Raw genomic sequence first — 12,810 nt, forward strand, 5'->3', positions numbered from 1 at the left:
CATGCATGAATGAGAGATAATAAGTATGAAATCAAACAGTCAGCATTGCAAAACAAAATATGTAATGTAGCTGCATTTTGACAAGCTTTGTGCATTTGGCACAAAGCTGCACTAAAGCAAAACAATAGTGAAAAGTGATGATTTGGGCTGAACCACAGAAGATGAAAGCACTAAAGGATGAATATTATCAGAAACTACATTGCTCTAACCCCAAGATCAGCTTTCCCAGTCCTTAGTCAAGTCACAAATTTTCTCTTCTGATAAAAGGTCCAGCTAGTATTAAAGGATTGGAAAACGAAATTCAATGCTTTTTGTAACGAGTGCTACAGTAGACATGGATAAGGTTATCTAAGAGTACCTGGCTATGGAATTGAACCAGTCAACACAACAGCTAATCAGTACAATGCTCCACTGAATAAGAATCTGGTCTTTGAAGTAATTTTAATAATATGTGATAGAGCAGTAGCATTGCATTTTTTTTGCCAAACCAGTCCATTAGGATATGCCTCCATGAGATACAAGGATCCCTAATCTACTGAATAAAATGTGCCAATGGGGGACATGCTCTTGACTTTACATGACTGTGTTAAAATATTGTTATATTGTTCTCCACAATCATACTATTTGTTTAGTTGACAAGCACATGCTGAGCACAGGTCTTTGATGTGTTCACAAAAGAATGTGCTTTTAGTTTCCAGATCTCAGTACCTCTCTGTAATCAGTTTACTGAAACTGCTATTGAAAATATTTTCTGTTATGTCTTCTATAGGTAGGCTATAGATCACCATTCTGATCTAGTTAAAAGTTCAAACATTATCTGTGTTTTCCAATTCCTTGTCTATTATCCCTGATTTTGATCCCTGATTTAAGTAAATCCCTACCTCCATTCTTTAAATGATTCCAGAGTGCTTATTTAATGTCTAATGCTATTCTTTTTAGCCCATCAGCTCCAATTTCCCACTATAATGGTTAAAAGGATAAATAATTTATTTCTCCTCTGCCTACTGCTTATTCTATTTGAGAAACTCTTATTATTCTTCCTTTGTCCACTAATTATTTATTTACTTTTTACAGTGCTTGCTTGCTTCAATCCATTGAATTTTCTACTGTTCGCACTCTTTAATTATTGTAAGTGCTTTGTGTTTACCCTTGCTGTTGCTCTCTTTACATCTTTATTTTAACTGCATTCATTTCTGCCACTTCTGGATATTTAAGATTTAGTAAAGCACTTCTGTGAGTAAACAGAGACTATTTGTACTTTACAGTGAAGTGAATTTTCTGGATTTTGGTGTAGGAAATGGATTAATATTGCTTTTCTGAAGATATAATATGATGACAGTTACTTACATTACATGGCAGATAAATGATGATGATACCAGTTTTCCACTTTTCTGCCTGTACTATTGATCGTGTTTATCAGCGATACCATAAAATACTTAGCTATTCAGTGTGTTATCTCCCTCAATTAGGTGGATCTCATTAATCCCATCTTGTATGTTATCTGTTTCTGAACTTGTAATATCTGAATTCAGTCTTGGAAAATTGTTTACAGCGATTGAACAAGATAGTGGAATAGTAAAAAACAAGCTTGTATTGTCTGCTTCAAAATCACACATGGAATCTCTTGTCTTGTTTTCTCCTAGAGGCAACCTCTGGCTTTGTAGCATCTCTAGAACAGTTATCATTGCCATGATAAGGAACCAAAGAAAACTCTACCTTTATTTTTAAGATTAAGTATGAATAATTTCCCTTTTCCCCCAACTCAGCAGAACTGCTCTTTCTCTCTCCAGTTAAAAATGAATATGCCAGAGAGAGACCTGTATTTATGTTTGGAATCTATTTCTCATGAATGATTGAATATCCTTAAGAATGTGATCTCTGAAATAATTAGAAATAACAAGTAATCAGTAAATCTGAGGAAGACCAACAGGGCTTCTTCCCATTAACAATGTTTTACAAGGCTAAACACTTTTCTGCTGTGTCAAATATAAGAACCTTTGCCTTCCTTGTATAATTCCTAATATATTTTATGTTAAAAAAAAAAAAAAAGTGATGTACAAACAATCAATTTTAGACTTCTAATTATTTGAAAAGAAACTAATTTCTTCCAGTTCTGTTCACAACACAACCTACTCCAGCTCCCCCTTTCCCCCATGTATAGAAACCAGCATTCATCAGTTCTGGATGATTTGTGTGTGATGTGGACTGGGTGCACGATTTAAAGCTAAAACCCTTTCTGGGCCTCAATTTATTCTGCACAAAAAGAGGATTAATGGGGCATAATGAGGAGACTGTACACTGCAATGGGTGCCTGTAACAGATGTTATGGAAATGCAGGATCTTTGTGATTACTAAAGAGGAATAAGGACTTGACTCTCCTGTTGTCAACGTGTTACTAGAAGTTTTGCTTATCTGATTCAACAATGCCTTGAGGGCACACACCAGCAAAATGGTGTGTGAAGGCCCTTTTCCCAAAACAGCCTTCTCAGGAGGTAGACTAAATAGACAAAATATCCTGTCTCCTTAATCTCGTTTCCCTAGTGACTGGAGAAAATTACTTGTTTTTGTCCATAAGGTGGCCACACTCTTTCGTGATCCCAACAGAGAATTCCTCCCAAGCCCAGGGAGGGCTCAGCCAGTCTATATGCTCATGCATCAGATCAAACTAAGCATCCTACTTCTTATGAAACATGTTGCCTTTCCAATAAAGATATAACAGATATTAAAATGACATCCTTTTCCCTTCCCTTGATTTTTAATGCAAAAAGTTTAAAAGGGAAATAGTCATGTAACAGTTCATTTTGCACATGGATTGTTTTACACTGGATAGAAAGGATGCTTAAAAATTTTAATTAGTTTGTTTCATTAATGCTTTAATTGAATTTAGTACTATTCTATTTCAAATTAAGTAGGAATAAATTGTACAGTGAGAAGTTTTGAATGATGTGACACTATATTTTTCTATTTTTTATCAAGACTTTTAATTGTGCATTAAAAATGCATTACATTTGACAGACACAAAACAAACTCTGGAGGATAAATGCACTGATTTGTTTTGTGTGTCTTAAATGTGTGCAAAACAACTCCAAAACATTTATTTCATGTTGGTAAGATGGGGAAAGATACTTTATTTTCATAGGTACTTCTGAAGAATAGTTTTGTAATGATTTTGGTGGGTGAGAGGAGGTGTTTTGAGGCTGCCTCCTCCTGCTGTGGAGATCCTGGGTAGCTGGGTGTTTTAATCACCCCCTGGCACTTGGAATGCTCGTCTATGAGTGTAAGGCTCTGTCTGTGCTAAGACAGGGTAAGGGAACCTCCTTCTGTCCTGTACTGCCTGGCTGGCATTCAGCCTGTGCAGCGCTTGGCCATAGGCCTCCCCTAGGCCCCACATGATTGTATCTGAACCCAGCTCTTAAATATTTGCTTTTAGTATATTTTTCAGTTAAAATAATATAGGAGGCTACAGTAGTATAAAGGCTGTGTTTTGACTCATTTGAACAATATTTAGATTTTATTAAATCAAGAACATGTACAATATCCTCATCTATGATGAAAAGCTACCAAGGGAACTTTAAGGATGTGTCATCCTCTGGAATAGCTTGGAAAAGCCATCAAAGGAGGGAATTAATTTTGATTCAGTCCTTTGCTGACATAGAGAGTGTCCCTGACATGTTGCTCCTCACGAGTATTGCTTGGAAAAGATCTTCTTATTACTTCAGGGGATAGTGGCACAAAATATTCATCTCAGGGTTTCTGTATATTTTCACCTTAGGAGAAAGTATATATTTGCAAACTCAAGCAACACAGCACATTATGTCACTTTCATTTATGTCCATAGGAAAGGATGAAGCACAGAACAAGCCTAAGATTTTTTTTTCTTTCAGTGTGAGATTCTCTGAAAGACTTAAAAAAAATTTTTGACCTCAGAGGAAGATGCCTCAGATGATTACATGTTCTTATTCAGATGCTGGAAGTTAGTTCAGGCTTTAATCTCTTTTAAAATATGTGTTTAATGCAAACATCCTTTTAAAAGTATGACTTAATGCTTCTTTTTTTTTTTTTTGACAGCAAAAACCTGATAATGTTTGAAAGAATTCAGAGCTCTAAACAAGAATTTATCCCATCAAAAAGAGTCACCCCAGATATAAAATGACAACATTTTTTATTGCTCTTAATGAAAAGAATCTTTTCTCTGAGACTAGTGGGTGCTTCATGAAGCAGCCGAAGCTTCAAGGTAGAATGACAGGTACTTTGAATCAAACAAGAAAAATGAAAGATTTAAATGAATGTAGACACTGTAGAGTCCTTACCTCATAAATATGTCTGATACATTTTTATTGCTCTCAGCAGAGCTGAGTTATTTCAATCAAACTGATAGCAGACAAAAAAAATCTGCTTAGTCTCTTGACTGTTGAGCGGCATCACTCATTCTTGAAATAACTTTTGTGTGAATATAAAAATTTTCCAGGAGATCCATGGAGTTCTGGGCATAGTTCTCTAAGTCACTCACTGATGACATCAGGACTCTGCATATGGGCTGTATTGCAGAACTGACATTCAATGAGTTTTATAAGTCCATTTTTTCACTAATGACATTGAAAGCATGTATGTTCCTGGAAAGATTTTTCAAGTCCCATATAAACCTTGCCTCCCAGACATTGTTCTGAGACTTTCAGAAGACTTTTTGCTCTGTACATCTACTCCAGCACCATAGAATTATCCACAATATCTATTTCTAAGGTTATTCCAGTGGTCATTCTTTGGATGTACAGTGGATGCTGGGGTTTTTTTCCATTTTTCCTTTTATCTTTGAATCAGAATATGATGGAAATACCATTTTACAAAAATATTTAGAATTATTATTCAGAATATTCAGGGACACTGAGTCATTTTTTTAATCACGGTATTTAATTGCTTTGTGTGACAGTTTTATTAAGTGCTGGTGTCATCATCTGGATATTAAAAGATTCCAAAGACCCCCTAGGACTGATGAACTTCCCTTCACTAACAATTCCAAAACATGAGAAGTTAATAGTACTAAAATATAATCACTTACCAAGTTCTCTTTGTTGTCAGATCTGTGATATACCCTTTTTTCTTCCTTTGTGTTGGGGGTATTTTAGAGAGATACATATTGTTTGAGCAAAAATAAATATTTAATATATATTATTGTACCTTAAGGTTGTTTTTCTCAAACATTATTGATCCTTCAGTAGACTCTATTACAGTTTAAGACAATAATTCACATATCTATACTTAAAGCCCTTGTCCTGTTTAAAACCCATGTGACCTAACTGGATTACATTTTTAGTGTTAAATATATTAAATTAGAGCACATTTGTTTAAGCTATATGAGAATAGATTCTGGATTTCTGTCATCTAGATTCAGGAAGTTTCCTTATCAGCTTTTGTCCTTTTTCTTAATGTTGGAGTTCCCTTCCCCCTTCCCCCAATACATTTAAGAAATGATCACTTCTCTGTTTTCGCAGGATTGTTCGCTGGAACAATGTTTGTCAAAGTGTCACTTTGCAGCTTGTGCTGCTATTCATCTATTGCCAATTATGTATTTTTTTGTTATTGTTGGGTGCACCATTTTCTAATAAAAAAGGAGAATATTGCTGCCAGACAGAAATACAGGAACCTTCTTTAACCATAACAGATCTTTTTCCATTCCATTCAGAAAAGTGATGCGAAGATCATTTTTCTAGGTCACTAGTAAGGTCACCCCTTCATTTTCCTGCTTTCATGGCTTCCTGGTTTGTCCTGCAGCAAAAAATTGAATAATTTGTCTCTGCTTTAAAGAGAATACGTGACCTAGCTCCACCTACATTGCTGTTTCTGTCTCCTTCACTACTGAAAGATCATCTACCCCTGCTAATCAGTCAAATTTGCTGAAATTCATAATTTAATTTTTCTCTTTTTCTAAAATACAATAAAAAATATTCCCATGTGTAGAGTGCTATGCTGTTAGAAGGGTGATTGGTAAAACTTTCCCAAATTTGTCTCCCTGATTCCCTAAACTCCCTCTGTATGGTGCTGTTTTCTCTCATCTATGTTTGGATCATAAGCTGTTTGAAACAGGGCTGTTGCTGAAGCACAGACTCTGGTCCCTGGCTAGATAAATCAGTAAGTAATAACTCCAGCAGAAGCAAGAAGTTGAATAATAAAGTATACACAAAACATAGTAAAAACTGCTCATTTCATTTAAAAATAGGTGCTTTTGATTTCTCTATTAGCAGTTTTAGGGGAAAATATCAAGTGTCTGTTTTGGTAAGTAATTTTCTCATCCTAGCTGGCTACCACTGTGTCTCCTGCTGACCATTTATATAATATATCCTCAAGAACAGTTGCTCACATGACTAGATCATTTGTAATTGCTTAGCCTTCCATGTAGCTCTAGCAAAGCTTCCAAGACACCACAGAGAAGCAATGCCAAGGAATTCCAGATGAGCCAGGCTGAAAGCTGAAATACATCAAGATCTGATATGGCTAATCTGAGCACCAAAGTGAATGGACAAATAATTTAACAAGGGGTGAACATCTTGCTCAAGATGGCACCACTCCAGTAAGACATGAAGTTCAGCAGATCCAAACAGAAGATGAAAGACTTCCTAAAGGCAAAAGAAGTTCAAATGGATCAAGCCAAAACCAATATGCAGATCTTCAAATAAGACATGATACGGCTACCTCACAAAGTCTGGCAAGAAGGAAACTGTGATTCTTTTGAAGTGAGAAGTTGCCCATGACAAGTAGAGCAGAAGGGAAGAGTCAGCAGAAGTCCTGTGTTTGTAATGACCTACTGTGGCAGGCAGCTGTACTTGAAACTGTGTGGGGACTCATCAACAATGATATTGGAATGAGAAATGTCAATTACAACCGAACGGCCTCCTGTTTTGGCAGAAATCCCAGGACAAAGTACTGGCACTTGGGCTGCAGATGCAATATTTTACAACATCCCTGATGTTAAGAAATGCTACAGTTTCCTCTTTTTCATATGTTGGTTACAGATGAAAGGAAAACAGATTTTTTTTTTTTTCTTTCATTTAGAAAGAATCTCATGGTTTGATAGGGACTACAGTAAAAGTAGTAGTCCTGATGGTCAGAAGTGTGGATTTTCTTTTCTCCAGAGCTTAGAAAATTTAGTTGTTTAAAATCCAAATGTAATAAAAACGTGAAGGTCAATTTAGTTATTATCATACTGGGACTGCGGCAGATACAAATGACTTCACTCATTTATCGAAGAAAATTCATTCCTGCACTGAACTTGTAAGTAGCTTGTAAAGGCAATTATGCACTGAGCAAACAAGTTACATACCAGTAGTCCTGAGACCGAGGGCTCAGCCTATGCCTGAGGAACACACTCAGGGTTCCCACAGAGACTTGGTGATTTGCAAGGGGAACAGACTGCCACCATGTTTTTGTGGCAACTCCATTGCTCCATGACTTACACAACGTTTTGTACAGAATACATTTCCTTGTTAAATTTGAAGATATTTGGCATAATACCTGTAGAAACATCAGCTAGGTTCAAACTACCTATCCTGTATGAAAATCACCAAGATTTAAAATACTTTCATGTTCCTCATTAGCATATAACTAGACTTCAAGAACTAGGGAGATTTGGGATATTCTATTGCACGTCAGAGTCCTTTGGAACTGCATTTACACAGTGATGATTTAGGTGACTTTAAATCACAGAAGTTTTCTTTATTATTTGTTCAATGGGGTTTTTTAAACCATTTTTATTTATACCTGTGTCACCTCTCTTACCAAGGGGGCATAACCTACCTCATTCTGAACCTCAACTTCATTTTGTCAGTGTGTTCTCTTTGTAAAGATAAAAATTAATTAAAGAGGTTGGTGATGAAATCAAGGACGTGCTGGAGTATATTATAAAAAGCTCTGCAGTAAAAATTAATGTTAGTAGTTTGGGTCAGGCATAACTTTCTTCTTCCTCCTCATTATTTATAAAGGCTTTAATTCAATATCTTATTAACCTACCTAATTTATCATTAAACATTAACTGGACTTAAAAGCTTGATCTCAATTTTCTCCTGAATAATCATCAAGGAATGCAACACTGTTAGAGCTATTCTCCTTTTTTTTTCCTCAATGGCATTTCACTTGGTCCTATCCAGAGTCTTTGGGAGACTTTCTCTACTATTTTGCAGGATTTCAGTGGGGATGAATGTGGCAAACTTTGGTCCATTGCCCTGCACTTGCTGGCATGCCATACCTTTTGCTGGCTTTGGCTTAGGTGGAGGATTTTGAATTTTTTTTTCCCCTCTCCATGCCATTTCACATCTGGCTTGCCCTCTTCCTCCTTGATTTTTCCCCTGATTTTGCAGCATCTCTGAGCTTTGTTTAGGCATAATTTTCCCCTTTCCACTGCAAAGAGAGACTGATGACCTTAACTTAATGTCTTGGCAACAACCTTGCTGGAAGAGAACAGGTTCAAATGACTTCATAATTTATTAATATAGGCATCACTCACTGTATTGGAACAATATGAATTGAAGCAATGAGGTAACTAAAATGCTAAAAACTTAATTTTTATGTTGCTCGAACTATTCCATCAGATCTGAGGAGAGACAAATACTTCCAGGATTGGCAAAAAACACCCGAATTAAAAAAAGATTTCCTTGTAACTTCATCTTTTCCTAAATATGTACTAGAATAAATGTAGCAGAATAGTAAGAAAACAGAGGTCTTAAGCAAGAGTGGAACATAACTAAAGAAAAGGATGTATACATAGTAAAACTTGAAATATGCAATAGCACCAAGACTTAATTTATTAATTTATTTGCGCATGCAGGTAATTTAAATTCAATAATGTCATCAGTATTACATAAACTATGACAATGAGTGTAATGCTTAACTGCCCACATTTATTTTCAATTTTGTATTTTCCAGAATTCTTTACTGACTTATAAGAAATACTTTCCTACTCTCCAAGTTCAGTTGCCTAAATGTGTTAGTGCATTTGCTAATGTTTCTCTTTGCTGTCCTCCATATTAACTTTTTTTATGCCAATAACCATGATCAGAAAACAATGTCATAGCAAAAGAAAAACATCTCTTTAAGGCAAATACTTCAGAGTCTCTTTTTGGCCTGTAAAATGGCATTGTAGCCAGCTCTTAGATAATTTCCAGCTCACCAGCTGGCTGACTGGCACAGATCAACTGGGATGGGCTCAGCTGTTGCAGACCTTGCCAGTAAATTTGTTGCTGTATTAGTGGAGTTGTTGGCTAGGGTTTCAAAGGTGGAGGAGGACAATAAAAGGGCAAGAATGAGGTGGAGAAGAATGAATATCAGCGAGATCATTGTAGTGGTGCTAGCCAGGAATAACAGTTCATGAAAACTGGTTGATATTATTATCATTATTATATTGCTGTCACTTCTATAAATGACTTTACAGTGGATACCTCTCAGTCATGAGCCTTGATTTACAGCGTTAAGTGCCAAGTATTGCAAAGTATGAATAGCTGTCCTTGACAATAAGAACCTAAGCAGAAAACTTTGTCATAGTAGGAGCCATGGATAAAAGATTATTGTGAGGGTTTATATATACATAACTTTTGTCCTATGTAAACTTTATACTGTTTCTGTGTTATTTTGCCTACTGAAACATTATGGAATTACAAAAGCCAGCATACAAAAGACAATAAAGTTTTGCAGAGTATATATGGACTACATGTGAACGATGTGATCTGAATCATTATGCTGATGCCATTTGCAGCTGGACTAATTAAGAAACATTTTTTGAGGGCTTAAGAGGGAGTGTGCTGGAAGATATGAAAACATTTTTGGTGTTGCAATTATTTTAGCATAAATTTCACACATCATCTTTGCTAAAGAAATAATACCTCAGTGCAAATTAACTGACTCCTGTCAAGACAACCCTTAAACACAATGATCTGGAAAGTTTGCTTCTTGACCCATTCCAGGACATGGGGAGAGCATATATAAAATCTAAATTACCTGATTTCACATTATGCCTAATTTTAGGCATTAGATTAAGCACCTTCAAAAGCAAAAGTTTATTTTCATTGTTTGTACACAGGGGCTGCAGGCACTCAGTTAAGGACATCTTGCTCACTGAGTCACTGTAAAGTTGGATGACATGTAGCTACCAAAGTTACATGCAGTATGACCTATGCATCTCCATACCATACTGCATATCACATTTACTACAGATATTTTTCAATGTTGTAAAAGCAGAGTAAAGTAGGCATTTAAAACCAGAATACTATAGTCTGATTATTGCCTCCGGTTAAAATGTCAAGCAGACTTGAACTACTTAATTATTAAAAGAAATGATTAAATAAGTGTAATAGAAGTTAGAAGACAATGTGTTCATGCTGGGACAAGCCTATAATTCACAGTAGGTTTAAGACAAGGCATAAAAGATGTATGTCCTTTTACCTGAAACAACAGAATCCTCTACACAAAACATAGATCAAGTAGAAGACTAAAGGGGAAATGGGGAGTAGAAATTTACTGGGTATCACTTGATGGAAGTGTGTTTCAGAAACATTCAAAAAACTTTCCAAAACAGAAAAAAAACCCAGCCAAAATACAGCAAGCAGGAATAAGGATCATGCATTAAAAAGTGGTAGAATTCTATGTAGAATGAAACTTGAAATATTCTGCAAAGAAATAGCCTCTTATTGTTTAACTGTAATGGTGTTTATGAAAATAGACTTTTGTGTGCATTCTTTGTAAATAAATATGTCTGTATCCAAGAAATATCTGACTACATCACCTAATTATTCCTTGGTGTTGAAAAACTTTGAGAGACCCATATACTGGCTAACTGCAAATGTCAAAATAAGTTAAAATATCTTGAGTGTTTCATCTCAGTTCTTAAATACCTCATTTAAAACCAAAACCAAACAAAAACAGCAAAAAAAGATGCAACAAAAGATATAACATTAAAATACCTTGACTAGGTTTATATTTCCTTCAGAGCTTGAATTCAGTTTCTCGGACTGCTCTGTATTCCCACAGAAATACCTAGAATTTGTTTCTATTTGACATGCAATTAAAATTCAATTGAAAAAATATATATCTCTTTAACCTTTGCTTTCAGGTAAGCCACAATTGTGCTTTAAATCTCTTAGCCTTCACTTTAGGAAGAGGATATGCTTTGTGACAAGATGTGCTAAAACACGAACTGTGTGTCTGGAATAGTCATGATACTTACAAATAGATGAACCATAAATGGTATCAATGCTACTGAGACCCTTCTGAAAATTTCACAGATCACTTCAAAGGAAAGATGGATAAATTTTAATATTTGTATTCTAGATTTTGAACAAGGTGATTTTATGATTGGCTACATGGCCATCTGTGTGGAGGAACACAAAGAGTGACTTTGTAATTAAAAACGAAGCAGTTAGAACTGTCTCTGGGGATGCTCTGGAGCTGTGATAAAACTGATTCATATGAGTGACAAACCCACACGAATGATAGACAATTTCTTCTGACACCTCTATCAGCACCAGAGCAGCCACTGAATAAAGAAACGAAGCTGTCAGAGATGGACAGATTGCAGGAACATGTGGTGTTCCAATTTCAGCCACTAAATCACATATGTAATGTTTCAGGGAAAAAAGTGAAGCCACATATATATATATATTATACAAAGAGTACTGTTAAATCTTCTTTACAAAAATGAGTACTACTGACACCCAGCCTAAAAGTCAGGGAAAAGAGACCTTATGACTAGGGTCTTAGCAAAGTTTTGTATTGCTGGAATAGAAAGCCCAGCTAGGAACATGACTGTCTTCTAAATATCTCTGTTGTTCCATGAAACACAGAGAGAAGGCATAAAGGTACCAGGTTACTAAAATGTTGAACATGTGTAGTTAAATTATCTAATTGAGGCCAGAAGAAAGGAGATAAGTGTACACATCTGAAATGTGAGACAGCCTATCTGGAAGCCTGAGGGAAAAAACCAGACATAATAGTAATAATTTCTATCCTCATAGAATAAGGGAAAAGGGTGCATACTTTCATAAGTCAGTGAGAACTGGTGTAAAAGTCTCCATGACTAAAAGAGAGAACAAATGAAAATGATATTTGCATATTTCTAGAAAAGAGAGGGGAAGTCACAGTGTAAAAGTGTTTGTGAATACCACAAAAAGACTGTCTTGCAAAATACAGAAAATCACTCTGGAAGTGAGTATCACAAAAGCTGCATTCAGACTATTCTTAGGTGAAAATTGCTTTTCAGAGTCAGAATACAGGCAGACTTGGCTGTAATTGTGCTACAGCTATGCTTTTACTTGTTTTAAAAATCACTTTAACACAGAGCTATACAATTTCTATCAAGTTCTAGGATCTGTTGAGTGATACTTCAAATCCAGCCATCTTTTTTTCCCAAGATATAAATATTTTCTTTACAGAAACAGGGTAGCACATGACTTCTATATTTCCTTGGACTCAGGGACGAAGGAAACATGCACTTCATAACAGTGTCTGAACAGCATAAGCACCAGACACTGTCAGCAGTTCACCAAGGGTGAAGAGATGGTTAGAAGGGAAGTAACACAACAGGTTATTTTTCAAAACTTGTATTAGTAATCCTGCTCAGATCATTGCAAGGACTTTCCATTATTAATGGTCAGGATGCCTGAAAGAATTTTCTGCATATTGTTTTCTCCCCTGTCCTATGGTTGTTTCTTCATCTGTTCAGGAACTGACAATAGAATCTCTCCACTTCAACCAACATTGAAGAAATGGGAGTTTATTACAAAATTGCTGTACATAAAAGAAAATCTGTATTAATTTCATAAGTCTATAGGC

The sequence above is a fragment of the Lonchura striata genome, chromosome 2 (genome assembly GCF_046129695.1).
Source record: "Lonchura striata isolate bLonStr1 chromosome 2, bLonStr1.mat, whole genome shotgun sequence".
Taxonomy (NCBI): domain Eukaryota; kingdom Metazoa; phylum Chordata; class Aves; order Passeriformes; family Estrildidae; genus Lonchura; species Lonchura striata.